Raw genomic sequence first — 17,721 nt, forward strand, 5'->3', positions numbered from 1 at the left:
TCCACTAAGAACTGATCCAGCTGGTCCTGCGATGAAACTTCGAGACTCTTTTTCTTCTTCTCGCACACTACATTTGCTTTTATTATCATCTGCGCTGTGATTAAAGTATTTCTTCACGTTACTTTCTTGCTTTCTACATGCAAACATTTGTGCAAAACTCACCATCTTCAACCACACGTGCTTACTGCTTCAACCCAATGAGCCAAATGTGCTCAATAATCAAACAATGGTTGTTTATGGAAGTTGTGCCTCATGACTATAGTAAACCCAGGGTAAAATCAAGAGAAATAAACAACACAATTCTGAGCATTCCAAAGTAGTTATTTTAGTAGGCCACATTATACAAATGAATAACCACTTAACTGACTCTTTGTAAGTAAACAGACTGCTGAGGATCTGTTTGTAGATGAGAGGATGTCAGACACAATACTCTATACTGTGGCCTATGGGGCGGGGAGTCACAAAGTCCCAATCCCCAGACTCAGCCACACAGACTCAGTCCCAGTTTGAAACGATCATTTACTTTTAGGAAAATACCATACGCAATTCTCAAAACAATATAATCCTCTTTCTTTTTATTCCTCAACACCTCCCAAGTGGACTTTGTCTTCGTCTTTTCCCGACTGTGACTACTAAAGAGAGATGAGGTGTCTTCTTTTATGCTGGATTACCAGGAGTACTTTTGGTGCCCCAACACTGCACCCAAGAAACAGAACCGCCATAAAACAAGGCAGCCCTTGCCTGGGGAACCTAACAGGGCTGCCCTATAGCACTACAATACCCATGCAGCTTTGTGAGGATCCAAACTGAAACTATGCCAGAGGAGCACTGCCACCTGTCATATTGGGGGAACAACTCTTGGCTGGCAGTCCTTCCATGATGGCCTCCCGGATGGGTAATGAACCACCCTCCATCTCAGCAGAATGCTAGTCCATCCATTACATCGATCACAATACAAAATCTAAAAGATAAAGGATCCTGAAAATTATTATAATAAAGCAGTGAAGTCAAAATAATTTAAATTAAATGACCTACAGTGGCCCTAATATCAATTGAGTACTAGATTGAAGAAAACTAAAATCAATGGACTAGACCTTTCACTCAGAAGCCACACCAGAGTTAACCAAAAAACAGGCCACAAATACAGCCAGACAATAAACACGCTAAATGTTTGAAACACATACTGGATGTTGCAGGCGTAATGTAAAAATATATTAATCAAATATTATTTTAATTGAATTCCATACTCTATAATCATTACACATTCAACACCAGGACAGAACATCACAATGACAAACACAACATTGTGAAATGAAGCCAGAGACACCACACAAAGGTTTGGGGTTGCCACCCCATATACTTTAAAATGGGTTGCTTGAAAAAGAAATAAACCAATAACGATCGGTCCTTACAGACTTGAGTCCAAAACAGAACTGCTTGCAAATGCAAAAATGGTGTCTTTTGAAGTGATATTGGCAGGTCCAGTACCAGAAGTAATGTCCCCGGAGCCAGAAGTGATGTCATATGGCCCAGGAGAATTTCCCATATTGGGTCTGCAGAAGAAAAAGAGAAAGGGTTAGCACACTCTGCCATCCCCTGGTCCAGCATGGAATTGCCCTTTTCGAGCCTGTTTTGTCTTGGTAGAGTAATATATTGCTTTACTTCCCCCTATTGTATTATTAATATGTAGCCTTTGTCAGAATGCCTAATCTCTCAGACTTACCACTGTTTATAAGGTATTATTGTATATAACTTATCCCCACCTTCCCTTCTATAGCTATAACCTCAGGCAATTAGATGTAGTAAAAAGACAAGCAGGGATTAAGTTACACATAAAACAATGTATTATTGGTAATATTCATAAATAATAACAATATGCAAAGTACATTTGAATATTGGCAACCATACAACCTGATTAAATGGTGATATGTAGTTCAGGCGGCATACAGACTTGTAGTTACTTAAATGTCTCAAGTTAAGGCATCATTGGTGCTCAGCTTTCTTCAGAACAGGCCTTAAGCCTGGTCAATATGGCTTTCTTAGCTGTGCTCTTCATTGTGTTGTCTTCATCATCACAGGTTAGCAAGAGAGAGATACTTCTTTCAGATGTTGGTTAGTAAGAGAGAGTGTGAGGTTAATCAAGTAAATATATAGATTGTCTGTCCAACCCCTACAGCCAATAGGGCATCGTAGTACTTAAAGGCCTCTGAGACAAGCCAATTCCAAACAAGCATACCTCAGACCAATGGGCAAATAGAACATCTTAATACCTGCCCCCCTCCAAAACCATTTGTTGAAGTAACCTGGCATCCTTGCCAGGGTTGAAAGACTTTAGCAGAGAAACACTCGCCAAACTAGTTTAAAGCACACCCCCCCAACTCTGTCGTAAAATTCAAAAAGACTCAGTCGTAAAGGGGGCAAATACTAATTCCTCTCACCAAAGTAACACTAAATTACATTGCTTTGCCTAAATTACAAATAAAGACATACAAAATATTTATCAAGTTATACGTAAAATCTCACATCACAACAGAATCCTTTAGCTGCCTCCCATGCGCATGTATGTGGCAACACACACTGTAAAAAATGTTTTGTTGGATCAGCCTAAATAAATTACTTCACAAGGTAACAAGCAATTTAATTGATTTCTTTCAAATTTTAAAAAGTATTTGAGTGAACTTTCATTTGAGTTTGTTTCAACCTTTTCAAAAACTTGAATAAAAGCAAAAAAATGTATTTAGCTCAAACCAAATTTCTTTAAAAACTCAAATTAACTGCGGTGGGCTGGCGCCTGCCTGGGGTTTGTTTCCTGCCTTGTGCCCTGTGTTGGCTGGCATTGGCTCCAGCAGACCCTCGTCACCCTGTAGTTAGTATATAGCGCATTGGATAATGGATGGATGAACTCAAATTAAAATTTTGTCCATTATTGTATTCACTGTAATGCCAACTTAAATTCTTAATTGGACTCAACTAAATATGTTCTTTATATGGTGTTGAATTCACTGTTTGTTAGGGTGAAATTGTTTTTAATAAAACAAACCACAACAATGTTTTGCTTTAAACAATGGAAGCAAATTTATTTTAAAATTAGTGCTACATTTTGTACAGTGCATATGTACATTATAATCAGTACAAACACCACAGCGGCTGCAGCAAACAGGGAGAAAAGAAAATGATATCTCCAAGTGTGTGGAGCTCATTGTGTGTGTGCTCAGCATTACGTGTTTAGAATTGCCTCTGCAAACATCATCCAAAGTGTACAAACTTGACGCTTGTGATTAAGTGTGACTCTTCTTGGCACCATCACCACAGCTAATAGTAGACCAGGCCCTGTTGTTACCACTTGTTAGCTTCACTCTGTCACCAAACGCCATCATGATAGAAGGTCTTCTCCAATAAAAATGGATTGGGAGGCAGAGTTCTTTACATTTTTGTCTGCAATTAAAATTGCAGGAGTGATTCTATGCATCTAATATTCATACAGTAATTTTTGAAAAATGATGCTCTTGCTGTGTAATAATGAAGGTCTACATTAATGCTACCTTTACTAGGTAGAAGGGTGTCTTTTAATCCACAGAAGAAATCAAATACAGTTTGCTTAATTCTTTGTGTATTCACTTCTATATGTTGTCATGCGACACAAGGATTTGCTGACATCCCGGCCTTGTTGGATGGCACTTTTATAATGGAAGGGTAGAAGGAGACTGCCTCCGCAACAGGTGGCAGCATCCCTCTGCTGGATCTAACCATGTGTACACTCGTAGGGCTGCATGGGAGTTGTAGTCCTGATGGGCGGTCCAGTCGGGTTTCTTGGGAGCCACTGGGGAAAAACTGCAGGGATGACAATTCCTTACTTTAGGAAGGTTCCATCTTATCCAGGAGTGCTTCCTGTGTTTCCTGGGTGCAATATAGAGGTACTGGAAGAATTCCCAGATCCTGATAAAGTAAGCCGCTCCGCCTCATCCAGATGAGTTGGAGTTGAGGAAAAGAAAAAGAAAGAGAATAGAATTGTGTATTGTTCAGGTATTGTGCTTAATAAAAATAATCCTTTTGAACCTGGACTTGTGTCTGTAAGGTAGTTTCTGGGATTTGGGGTTTTGTTTCTCTCCCTGCATGTTACAATATAAATATTTTTAACAGTAGTTTTAAATATTAAATATTGTTTTTTTTTTCTCGGACAGGCCTAGCAGCCTGAAAAGTCCACATCATCAAAGGCCTGTCCAGAATGATAGGTGCGCTTGGTGCAGTAGAAATTTAATTACCATATTATTATTTACATATTTAAATTAGCTGAGACTGTAAAAAAAAATTTGTAGAAAAAAAATCTTTATTTGAAATTTATTTTAGTAGCTTAGTGCCGATCCCCCACCCCCACCCCATCTCTCCCATTTAATTCCACCATGTACTGTATTACTTTAGCACAAGAATTATTTATCTCATAAATCTCAATATGTGAAAGTAGGTTATGTATCACCACATTTCCTGTAAACAGCTAAAGGTTTAGATCTTGTTTTCATTTTCTGCTTCTATAAATAATTTTGCTTTAAATTTAAATGGTTGTGATATCCTTTGACTGCATGTGCTGATAATACTATATTGTACTGTTCAGCTCATTCACTTTAGATGGCTATTAACAGAGACTTTATAATTATTTCATATTATTCAAAAAGCCCTTTTAAATCTCAGACTTGTGCTAAATGTTTATAAGACCAAATTTATACTGAAGTAATTTTAATATATACTCTTTAAATGGCAGTGGCACTGATCTTGTCTCCCATTATATAAATGACATTAGGCTTTCAAAATAAACACTCCTCATTTTGAAAGTTCACTAAATACAGCGAGGGTGAAATTAGACTATTTATTCAGAAACAAATTGTGTTGTCAAATGTTTTGTAAAAAGCAGGTTGTGGAGGTTCTGTTTCATTTGGCCCCTGATTATGTCGATGTAATTTCTAAATTTGCTACCTCTTCTGGATGTGAGCCTCATATTGCTGGTTATCATTCAACATTCATGTTTTAAAATATGCTACTTAGATAATATATATGTTACGTCTCACAGTGGGGTAGCCTTCTGTTAGTGTTATAAGGATTGACATTAGTACTTGTTTAATAAAAAGTTGAAATTCAGGGCACGGCCTGTAGGTGGGTACAAAATTGGCTCAAACATAGGAAGCAAAGGGTTATGGTGTGGAGAACGTTTTCAGAATTAGGTGATGTTAAAAATGGTGTCTCTAAGGTATCAGTGCTGGGGTCACTGCTCTTTTTACTTTCTCGTATACGAAGTATAGGGATATTATTGTAATCATCTAAAGATTCGATGTCGAGATTTTGGTGAATCTCAACATTTTAGATCTCCCTGAGATAATATACCATTTTTGGAATTATGTCTGTGTGTCTGTCTCTCTGTGTGTGTGTGTGTATGTAAAAATGATAAGTTGAATACGCTTTCACTTAGGTCAACCAAATTTAGCATACAAGTATTATGTACAAAACGTAGATTTCTGTCAACTTTTGGGTTATTCTTGTTAACCAGAAGTGGTACTTTACCAGAAGTGGTACTTATTCATGCAGCTGCAGAGTCTGATTTATTCAACTTTACTTTCATAATAATTGTTCAATATATTATTAATTTGATTTGATTTGTTGTTGTTGAGTCTTTAATGTACATAATATAAAAATATAATCATTGTCTTGCGGTTTACTCCTCAAATATCCATCCCAATATCTGAATATATGAGAAGGTCTAGGGGAGACCACTCCTGATTTTTATTATACATACCTGTAAATGATCTGGAAAAGAATATAATCAATAAGCTGGTTAAGTTTGCAGATGATACCAAAATAGGTGGAATGGTAGATAATGTTACAGACAGCAGACAGGCAGATCTGAGCAGATTTGATTTTGTAACCAATGAAATTTATCATAGGTAAAGATAAAATATTGCATGTAGGAAGTAAAAATGTTAGGTTTGAATACACAATGGGATGTATGAAACTTGTAAGTACCCCTTATGATAAGGATTTAGGAGCCATAGTGGACTCATCACTATCTACATCAAGACAGTGCACAGGAGTGATGAAGAAGGCAAATAGGATGTTAGGTTATATAGCACCATGTGTGGAGCACAAGTCAAGAGAGGTTATGCTTAAGTTATTCAATGCATTAGTGAGGCCATACCCTGAGTACTGTGCGCAGGTTTGGCCTCTGTTTTACAAAAAAGACATAGCCGCACTAAAGAAAGTCTGGAGGAGAACAACTAGGACTGAGAAGTATGAGCTATGAGGAGCAATGACAGGAGTTGAACATTTTCAGTTTGAGCAAACAGCGATGAAGAAGTGACATGAGTGAAATGTTCAAAATTATGAAAAGGATTGGTACACTGGGTCCCAGTTGTCACATTCAAATAAATTCTGCAACACCAGGACACGATTGAAAACTTATTAAGGGTAAATTTTACACAAACGTCAGAAAGTTTTTCTTCACACAAAGAACCACAGACACAATGACAGAGAGTAGGACTTTTGGGACCTTCAGACATCGACTTGAGGTTGTTTTCGACAAGTGAGGTGAACAAGATGGACGAGTTTGTTGGGCTGAATATTCTGTTATCCTCACAGATGTTCTCATGTTCTAACAAACCTATTCTCAGTAAAATGCCCTCAAGCAGGTCCTCCAACTTGCAGGGAAAACTCGTGGATTGGTGGCAGGATTGGCACTCCAACCACTGTAAAAAAAACCTGACACTGTTCCAGTGTGGTGCTGAGGTGTCACTCACTGCACTCGGGTCCCAATCCGGGTGTTTCATCATGTGGTGGGTGCGGCATCAGATTATGCTCCTAACCTCTCCTGTCTCCTCTTTGTAATCTCTTTGCTGTAACTTGTAGTATTTTAACATTTTATTGATCCTTTTATTGTTTTATGCACCATTGAAAAGGAGGGTTTCCCTCAATATGTGTTTTCGAAGATTTAAATAAAGATTAAAAAATCATATTAAAAAAGTTCAGGCTGATCTTGGTAACAGTATCTCTGAATGCTCAGGTGATGCCTCGTAGCCCCCCAAAAGGTGGAAAGCCTCAAGACACATGGGGGACATCTTCACCAGAAATCCACAAAGTCAGCCTCAAAAATTAAATGTACTTTTTAAAAAAAGAAAAAAAATATTTTGTGCATTTTTAGACTAAACGAAATGCTGAAAAAATCTGGCGTGTCACATTGCATGCTGTTGCAGGCAACAGATAAGTGAAAGCAAAAAAAAATGTGCGTAAGATAGCTAGTAGAAAACAAAGAGATCCATCACGATATGAAAAAAAAAGTAATGACGTGCTGCCCAATTCAAGCAGCTGGCACAACAGGCCATTGTCAGTCCACCAAAGATAACATCTGTGCTTGAAGCATCAGTGGAAGGAGGAACTGGTGAAATGCTGTGTGTGTTGTCATAAACAGAGAAGATTATTATACTGCAGGCAAATCGAATGCCACGGCAAGTGTGACAGAAAAGGCTTCTTTTGCTTGTCCTCTTTGTTCACCTCTTCCCATTGCAGATGACCACAAGCTTATTTATAATGATGTGCCAAACGGCCTGAGAACTCCAGACCAGGTAGAAGTAAAGATGTGCAGTATTTGAATAGAAGAAAGTAAATAATATTGTTGTCTCAAAATGTTTCATTATTATTTGTTAACGCTACAGCAGATTTCCGCTGATTTGCAAAAAAATTGACTGGGTTAAATTTAAACTTTAAATGTTTGTTTGAATAGATTTGTTTGCAAAGAACCAAACTAGTTTTAAAAAACAGGAGACCACCTTTGTAGTATTTTTCTATGGACTGACTGATGAAAAAAAAAAAAAAAAAACAACTGTTAAATGCAGGAAATTGTTAAGGATTTCTTAGAGTCCCGTAAGTTCAGGTTTGGGTTAACCTTTGTTTCTGGGTTTTTTCTATATATTTTTACTGCAATTATTGTCATTATTAATAGTTATCATCCAGTTTGAAGTGTCTAGACTATTTAATCTGTATTATTGAATTATTGTTGTTTTTGTTGTTTCTTATTGTTATTTCTTTTCATGAATGCTGCCATGTTGTTTAATTATTAAATTTCTCCACGTACCACCTTGCATTCAATATTTTTAACCCAAAAGTTCCATTCACACTGCAGTTCATTTCCGATTTTTTTCACTCTTTTCACTCATATGTGACAAAGATTTGATTTTTTAGAGAAGCATGATTAGCAAAAAATGCCATGGAATCAAACCTTTTCAGGAAGAGCCTGTTTTGCAATCAATCTGTCCACATTGCTCTCCCAAGTCCAGTCTCCTGTCTTTTGGGCCATGGGGCAGAACACCAGCAGGGATAAAAGCACCCAATCCAATAGCTCTGATCATTCGCTTTTGATTCCCTTCTTTGACATCATGAGCTGACAAATTCAACAACAACAAAATTTATTTATATAGCACATTTTCATACAAAAAGTAGCTCAAAGTGCTTTACATAATGAAGAAAAGAAAAATAAAAGACAAAATACAAAATTAAAATAAGACAACATTAGTTAACATAGAAAAGGAGTAAAGTCCGATGGCCAGGGTGGACAGAAAAAAAACAAAAAAAAACTCCAGAAAGCTGGAGAAAAAAATAAAATCTGTAGGGGTTCCAGGCCACGAGACCGCCCAGTCCCCTCTGGGCATTCTACCTAACATAAATGAAATAATATTTTTTGGGAAATGTCTCTTTTTGGGTAGTCCTGAGAGGAGTGCGTTACAGTAATCTCGTCGACTGAAAACAAACGCGTGAACTAATTTCTCTGCATCTTTCGATGATATAAGAGGTCTAACTTTTGCTATGTTTCTTAAGTGAAAAAATGCTGTCCTAGTGATCTGATTAATATGCGATTTAAAATTTAGATTACAGTCAATGGTTACCCCTAAGCTTTTTACCTCCGTTTTGACTTTTAATCCTAATGCATCCAGTTTATTTCTAATAGCCTCATTGTATTCGTTATTGCCAATCACTAAGATTTCGGTTTTCTCTTTATTTAATTTGAGAAAGTTACTATTCATCCATTCTGAGATACAGGTTAGACATTGTGTTAGTGAATCAAGAGAATGGGGGTCATCAGGTGCTATTGATAAATACAGCTGTGTGTCATCAGCATAGCTGTGGTAGCTCACGTTATGTCCTGAGATAATCTGACCTAATGGAAGCATGCAGATTGAGAAGAGCAGCGGACCCAGGATAGAGCCTTGTGGAACACCATATAGGATATCATGTGTCTTTGAATTATAATTACCACAACTAACAAAGAATTTTCTCCCTGCCAGGTAGGATTCAAACCAATTTAAGATGCTGCCAGAGAGGTCCACCCATTGACTAAGGCGATTTCTAAGAATATTATGATCAATAGTGTCAAATGCGGCACTCAGATCTAAGAGGATGAGAACAGATAAATGGCCTCTGTCTGCATTTACCCACAAGTCATTTACTACTTTAACGAGTGCAGTTTCTGTGCTGTGATTTGTTCTAAAACCTGACTGAAATTTATCAAGAATAGCATGTTTATTGAGGTGCTCATTTAACTGCATAATGACTGCCTTCTCTAGAATTTTACTTAAGAAAGGCAGGTTAGAGATGGGTCTATAATTTTCAAGAGCAGAGGGGTCGAGATTATTTTTCTTAAGTAGGGGTTTAACTACCGCAGTCTTACGACAGTCTGGGAAGACCCCCGTATCTAATGACGAATTTACTATGTCAAGAACATTATCAAATAGCACGCCGATACTTCTTCGAAAAAATTTGTTGGTATTGGGTCAAGGGCACAGGTGGATGGTTTCATTTGAGAAATTATTTTATTTAAATCAGGTAAATCTATCCTAGTGAAAGAATTTAGTTTGTTTATAACGGAATACTGGGGTTTAGGAGGATCCTTAGTGTTGGGGAAATATACTATGTTATTTCTAATATCATTAATTTTTTGATTGAAAAATACAGCGATAGCCTCACAGGTTTAACTGGAAGTACTTAGGAGGCATTCCTTCGAGTTACCTGGGTTTAACAGACGATCAATCGTCGAAAATAAGACTCTGGGATTACTAGCATTGTTATTTATAATCTTAGAGAAATAGCAGCGCCTCTCAAGACGGACTGTGTTATTGTATTCTGTTATTTTAACTTTTAATATTTCATAATCAATAGTTAGTTTAGTTTTCCTCCATTTACGCTCAGCTCTACGGCATGTTCTCTTTAAATCAGACACTCTTTGGGTCTTCCATGGTATAACAATGCTAGAAGATTTTTTAACTGTCTTTTCAGGTGCAACTATGTCAACAGCAGCTCTCACTTTAGTATTAAATCTTTCCACCTTACTATTTACATTATCCTCGCTATTATAGTTGGCATTATAAACAGACTGATTGCTTAGAATGTTTGTAAGTTTTAAAGCTGCTGATGAGTCAAAGATGCGTTTTTTAACAATATGCTTCTCATGAGTGTTTTCTATCATTATTTCTATATTAAAAAGTAGAAGAAAATGGTCTGATAGACCCGTATCAATGACCTGCTTTATATCAACTTTTAGTCCTTTAGTAATTACTAAGTCTAACGTATGACCTGCTTTATGTGTAGGCTGATTAACGAGCTGCCTCAAATCAAAAGAGTCCAGGAAGTTTTGGTCACACTGATTATCTATATGAAAATTAAAGTCGCCGACTATTAAGAGTGTGTCGTAGTTTGTAATTAAAATTGACATCAAGTCAGAGAATTCCTCAAAGAAAGACGCGTTAAATTTAGGAGGTCTATACACAAAGGACTTGAATTTACCAAAACTGACATCTTTACATTTTAACCGGCTCGAGTAAATGTTTGCCAAGCCGCCTTCTCTCTTTCCTTGGCGATCTGCACGAGTAAAACTTAATCTGGAGGCGCAGATTCGATTAAAACAGCTGCGCAATCTGAGCTAAGCCACGTTTCACTTAGTGCAATAAAGTCTATTTTTTTATCACTAATAAGATCATTGATAAAAAATGTCTTGTTAGTTAAAGCTCTAACATTTAATACTGCCATATTTAATGTTTCAGAGAGGCAGAGATGAATACTATGTGCATTATTGATATATGGAACAGGTTATTTTTATCAGCGCCGCTCTGTGTGTATTTTTTGTTTAATCTATAATCTGTTTTTATAGTTTTAATACATTGTTCATCTAAAGTAGTAACTCTAATTAAATTATTGGTGTTTATGCCGTATTGCCTAGATTTTCTACGTGCATTAAGATTAGTTATTACAGTATTTATGGTGTGCACTTTTATGGAAGATTTTATTAAACAACTAGCAAAATACCCGCGCTTCGCAGCGGAGAAATAGTGTGTTAAAAAGGTTATGAAAAAGTAAAGGAAACATTTTAAAAATAACGTAACATGATTGTCAATGTAATTGTGTTGTCATTGTTATGAGTGTTGCTGTCTTTTATATATATAATATACACACACACACACAAATAAACATATATATACATATACATATATACATATATATACATATCTACATATATATATACATATACACATCCACATATCAACATATATATATATATATACACATACATACACACACACACACACACACACACACACACACATACATATATATATGTTTCTTCTTCATTGACGTTTTCTCTTGGAGAGCTTTTTTCATTTAATTGAAAATGAAAGCAGCAGCTGCCAAAATATGTAGCTTTCTTATTAATTTTTCAACATTGTGTAAAATAAATGTATAAAGTAACATAAAAGGTTTAAATACTGGTTATCCTTTTACAGTAAAATATTAGTAAAGAGATACAAAAAAAGTAAAATGGATATGTTCTTTTTCTTTAAGGAGATTAAATATTACTGAAGAAAGAAAAAAAAAAATTAAACAGCCAAATGGGGCTATGCATATGAACATAAAAGGTTTAAATAAAACAGAAATATATATTTTATTTTTACTTGCTTAACTTGTGGAGGGTGTATCCTGTAGCAAAGCCCTAACTTTTTTCGTGAAAGCCCGTTTCAGTCAATAAGTCTTATGTGTGTGTTTATGTATGTGTGTATATATATGTAGATATGTGTATATGTAGATATGTATATATATGTATATGTATATAAATGTTTATGTGTGTGTGTATATTATATATATAATATACATATATATATATATATATAAGACAGCAACACTTATAACAATGACAACACAATTACATTGACAATCATGTTACGTTATTGTTAAAATGTTTCCTTTTTTTTTCTTAACCTCTTTAACACACTACTTCTCCGCTGCGAAGCGCAGGTATTTTGCTAGTATATATATATATATATATATATATATATATATATATATATATATATATATATATATATATATATATATATATATATACACATACATATACACACATACATGCAGTTTCAATAACATAGAAATCAATATAAACAACATTAACATCATTATCATATGAGAATATGAAGTAATATATAAGAAGCACATTTCATATAAATATAAATTATTAAACAGTAAAATCTTCTTCTGTAATTTGCTACCGTGGCAATTTGTGTGTCTGTCCAAGATTTTAAATCACCTGTAGCTCGCAAACCGTTTCACCTATTGACTTGAAATCTGGTACACATATAGTACGTCACGTCTACTATCCGCTTTATGGGTGATGATTGTATTACTCTTTTTATCTTTATTTTATTTTATTGTAGAATCAACTCCTATCTGCGCACACCATGTTATCGTGCATTGCGCTGTCACTGGTATTTTGATAAAAGAATTTGAACAACATATAAGAAGCGTATAAATTATTAAACAGTAAAACATTAACATTTAAGAAGTAAAGTTACATTAAGTACTACTGCAGTGCCTTCGGGTATACCTCATTTTTTGTTTGCCCATTACATGCTTAAATGTATAAATGTTTTGGTGCACCTACCCGAGAACACGCGACATATAACCGAGCGTGGGAGAAGCATGGATTTTAAACACGCGTTGAGTTCATCTGCTGGTCTCCCTCGTGGAATAACTGGTAATGTTTGACTAAAATCTACAGCGAGTAAAACGACTTTACCTCCTATTTTTTTTTTACGATCTCTGAGATCTTGCTTTTTTCGGTTCAAGGCTTCATAAGCTCTTTTATGTTGTATGGTGTACTTATCCCAAACCATCATCTTTGAATGTTGCAAGACTTTCGCCTTGTATGTAGATCGGGGTAATTACATTCATTGCATTCGTAGTCTGAATCACAATCTGATTGTATGGGTGGTTACCTGGCACTGTGGGGTTGCCACCCGTCCTTTAAAATACGGAATCGTGCCGCATTTGAGAATGAAATTGCGCGTCCCGTTTTGAATCAATACGGGACGGGATTTGTCCCGTATTTTTTTTATCATTTTTTTTAAAGCATGCAAATCATCCCACACGCATTTTATGAAGATGCCTCCTTTCCTACTTTTGATTGGGTAATACTTGATGTCATTGTTAGTTTGATTGGTCTTTTTAACTGTCCAGTGAGGAGGGCGGGTCTTTTAAGTACAGTCTGCAAACTTTTGGCACTGAGATGTGGCACCTGCTGCAGTATGCGTCCCTTATTTTTTTGTATTAAAAGTGGTAACCCTACCTGGCAGGTAACACTTATGTTTGGTCATGAAGTCGTCTAAAATCCGCCACGTGCCCTCTTTTAATTGCGAAAAGCAGATATATATAGCCAAATTCTCGCGGTTCGCTGTGGCTTTTAATTTTTTAATAAGAAAAGAAAACCTTTTTAAACGGATCGAAAATATACCAATAACAATTTGTTAAGGATCTGTTTTTTTCTGAACCTCGCTTTTCACAGCTGTCGCGCTACGGTGTGTGTTTCGTTTATTTGACAGTATGTAGATCGTGGTAATTACATTCATGGCATTCGTTTTCTGAATCACAATCTGACTGTATGGGTGGTTACCTGCCAGGTTACGCTTGTGGTTGGTCAGGAAGTCGCCTTACATCCGCCACGTGCCCTCTTTCTGTTTCCAGAAGCTGATCATAGAATGGTTTTAATAGTTTACTTTCAAATAATGCAAAGAGTATGCGACACGTGTTTCTCCCTAATTCTGGGCTCATCAGGCATACACACTCACTGCATCCCCTCTCGTGAATCGAATCTCTATCGTCAGCGCCAGAGTTGAAGCCCCTAACGTTGCGGTCAGCAAGTCGGCTAACATCCGCCATGTGCCGTCTTTCAGTTGCGAGAAGCAGATCATAGAATGGTTAAAACTGTTGCCCCTAACGTTGCGCCACGGCGTGTGGTTCATTTATACCTCGTGTCTTCTCATTAAACTTTTATCTCGCAAATATGTTATTGCAATCCGCAGCGGGAGCGTTTCTATAAACTTAATTTAAACTTACGTTTTACACCGTGCTTTGTTTCCCTTATGAACATGCTTGTATGCTTCACTTGCTCCCTTCTCAATTGTTTAATGAATTTTTTGCTCTTCGCTGTTTGCGGGTCTTCCTTCATTTCCACCTACTTCGTTCTTTTATCTCGCGAATATGTTATTGCAATCCTTAACGGGAGCGTTTCAATAAACTGATTGAAAATAGTTTTGCATTTACCTTTTTAGTAAAAGGCGAGCTTTTAAGCCTGAGAAATCACCCCGTAAATGCACACATTTAATTTCACATGTGTTAATATGTATGGTTACACAGTATTAAAAGACAGTGAACAACGTCAGTTACCTTTGTTCCCGCGTTTGATAAAAGGCGAGCTTTTAAGCCTGAAAAATCACCCCGTAAATGCACACGTTTAATTGCACATGTGTTAATATGTATGCTTACACAGTATTAAAAGACAGTCAAAAATTAACGTCATTTACCTTCGTTCCCGCGTTTGACTCGTGCTGTAAATCTCTTCCTTGTTTTTAGTTCACGTGATAACGTAGGAGGCGTGATGACGCGATACCTGACTCCGCCTCCTCCATTACAGTATATGGACAAAAAATATGTTCCAGTTATGACCATTACGCGTAGAATTTCGAAATGAAACCTGCCTAACTTTTGTAAGTAAGCTGTAAGGAATGAGCCTGCCAAATTTCAGCCTTCTACCTACACGGGAAGTTGGAGAATTAGTGATGAGTGAGTCAGTCAAACAAGTTCCAGTTATGACCATTACGCTTAGAATTTCGAAATGAAACCTGCCTAACTTTTGTAAGTAAGCTGTAAGGAATGAGCCTGCCAAATTTCAGCCTTCTACCTACACGGGAAGTTGGAGAATTAGTGATGAGTCAGTCAGTCAGTCAGTCAGTCAGTCAGTCAGTGAGTCAGTGAGGGCTTTGCCTTTTATTAGTATAGATTATCATGACCAAGCACAGGAGTAGCATTTTGGAAGGGGTTAACCCCTTCACCGCCCTCTGCCGGATATATCCGGCACCGCTGTTTTAATGCTAACGCCATACTGCCGGAATTATCCGGCACATTTGCCTGTGGTTATATGAATGCCTGGCAAGTAGTATAACTGACGGTTTGGCGTGGGTATTATTACTACGTTGTATTTCGACAAGTCTGTGGTTGTTTTGGCCGGTCATGTGACGTGATTCGCATGTAACAGCTGTGAATATGGCGAAACGTAAACTGACTTCAAGTGAGGCTTTGCAGGCGATTTTGGACAGTTCTGATCATGATTGTAGCAGTTCTGAAGAAGATTTTAGTGACAGTGATGAGCAGCAACGTGCGCTGCATGATATTGTGAATGAAGACGCATCGGATGACGGCGCTGAGTGGGTGTATCCCCAGCATCTCAGCTGGGCTGCTGCCCGTGGTGAACTACCTTTTCTGCATTCGTTTGAGGGAACATGTGGCTTTATTGTTGATGTAAACAATTACACTGCTGAGCAGTTTTATGAGCTGTTTGTGTCACCTGATTTGATTAGACATTTTGTTCATCAGACAAATCTGTATGCAGCACAGTTTATTGAGAAAAATCCCAATTTACCTCCACATTCCCGTGTTCGTGCTTGGTTTGACACTGATGAAAACGAAATGAAAAAATTCATTGGGATTTTGATGTTGATGGGAATAATCAGAAAACCAGATATTGAAATGTACTGGTCTACAGATCCTATGTATGCAACACATATTTTTGCAGCTGTCATGACACGTAACTGATTCTCTTTGCTGCTGAAATTCTTTCATTTGAATGACAACAGAAACGAGCCAGATAAGAAAGATCCAAACCGCGACCGCTTGTTCAAGCTACGTCCTTTGATTGATCATTTATTTGAAGCATTTCAGTTGCCCTACATGCCAGGACCGTCAGTTGCAGTTGATGAAAGTTTATTGTCGTGGAAGGGCCGCTTACAGTTTCGACAGTATCTACCATTGAAAAGGGCACGGTTTGGTATCAAGATGTTTTGCTTAGCTGAGAATTCAGGTTACATTTATAGATTTCGTGTATACACTGGCAACTTGCACAACATTTAGTGGTCAATACTGCTTGAATAAATGTAAAAAATGTAAAAAAAATGTAAAAAAGTAAAAAAACAAAAATTGTTCAGATTTCGCCTGGCTTGGGGAATATTTAGGGAGTTGGCGGTTAAAGGGTTAAAAGCAGAGATAGATAGTCAAGATAAACAAATTACCTTAGATATGTTTTCGGAGAGGATCCGGGAGCCAAAACTATTCGGATGCAGGCCATCTCGCCCAAAAAAACGCGGTCTTTCCCAAATGAGTTGTTGATGAACCCGATGTCTTGATTCTTGCAGAAGCCCTGCAGCCAGTTGTTTAATTCTAGCAGACGACTGTAGTACTCGTTTGATCGTCTGACGAGAGGCAGTGGACCCGAGATGAAGATCTTTGCCGATGGGGTCCTCTCCTTCGTGTCTTTAATTAATGCTGCGAAGTCGGCCTTGAGGATTTCCGATTGTCGGTGCCTTATATCGTTTATGTCAGCATGCAAAACAATTGCTCCAACTGCCCTGTTCTTGTGCTTCTCGTAGATTGCCGGCGCACGTCTCATCACATCTCGGACACGAGCACCGGGAAAACAAGAAACAAATGATTTTCTATTAGGGCATGCGATATTGAGGTTTCTAACAATAGAATCAACTACCACTATTACATCACCAGGGGCTGACGGCGAACTGGGGACGCGGAGAGGGTCGAACCGGTTCCGAGTTAAGATGCTTGCCTGTGCCGATGGAGGTGTTCTGGCCTTGAACCCCCGCCTGCATAGCTGAAATACGCAGAGGTCTTCATTGGTGTCGTTGTCGCTCCTACAAGGCGCGGGGGTGAAGTTCACTTGAGCGGCACAACGCGGGGTTGATGTTACGCCAATTACAGATGGCGAGGACGGTTTATTCAGCAGCCGAGCCTTCAGATCTCTAAGGTATCTTCGTCTGGACAGGAGTTTCTGAATCTGTTCATTGAGTGCCTGGAATTCCTCGACTGCAACGTGATTCATCTCACTGTCGGCCATTGTCTGCTGCTGCTTCCGCTTCGCGCCCTAGGAAGAATGAGAGAGAGAGAGAAATTGGTTACCAAGTTAATTCACTTGCTCTACTGAAGTAGAGTGGGAGACAGCACCGTTTTAGTTTACATCCATCTGACAGAATTGTTTTATTCATCTTGTGCCATGGGGCACCTTCTGGACAGTTAGATTTAATTAGTCACAGAATCCAAAAAAAAAAAAACAGATATGAGGCAAAAACCAGGGGTCGAGTCACT

The sequence above is a fragment of the Erpetoichthys calabaricus genome, chromosome 12, assembly GCF_900747795.2.
Source record: "Erpetoichthys calabaricus chromosome 12, fErpCal1.3, whole genome shotgun sequence".
Classification (NCBI taxonomy): Eukaryota; Metazoa; Chordata; class Cladistia; order Polypteriformes; family Polypteridae; genus Erpetoichthys; species Erpetoichthys calabaricus.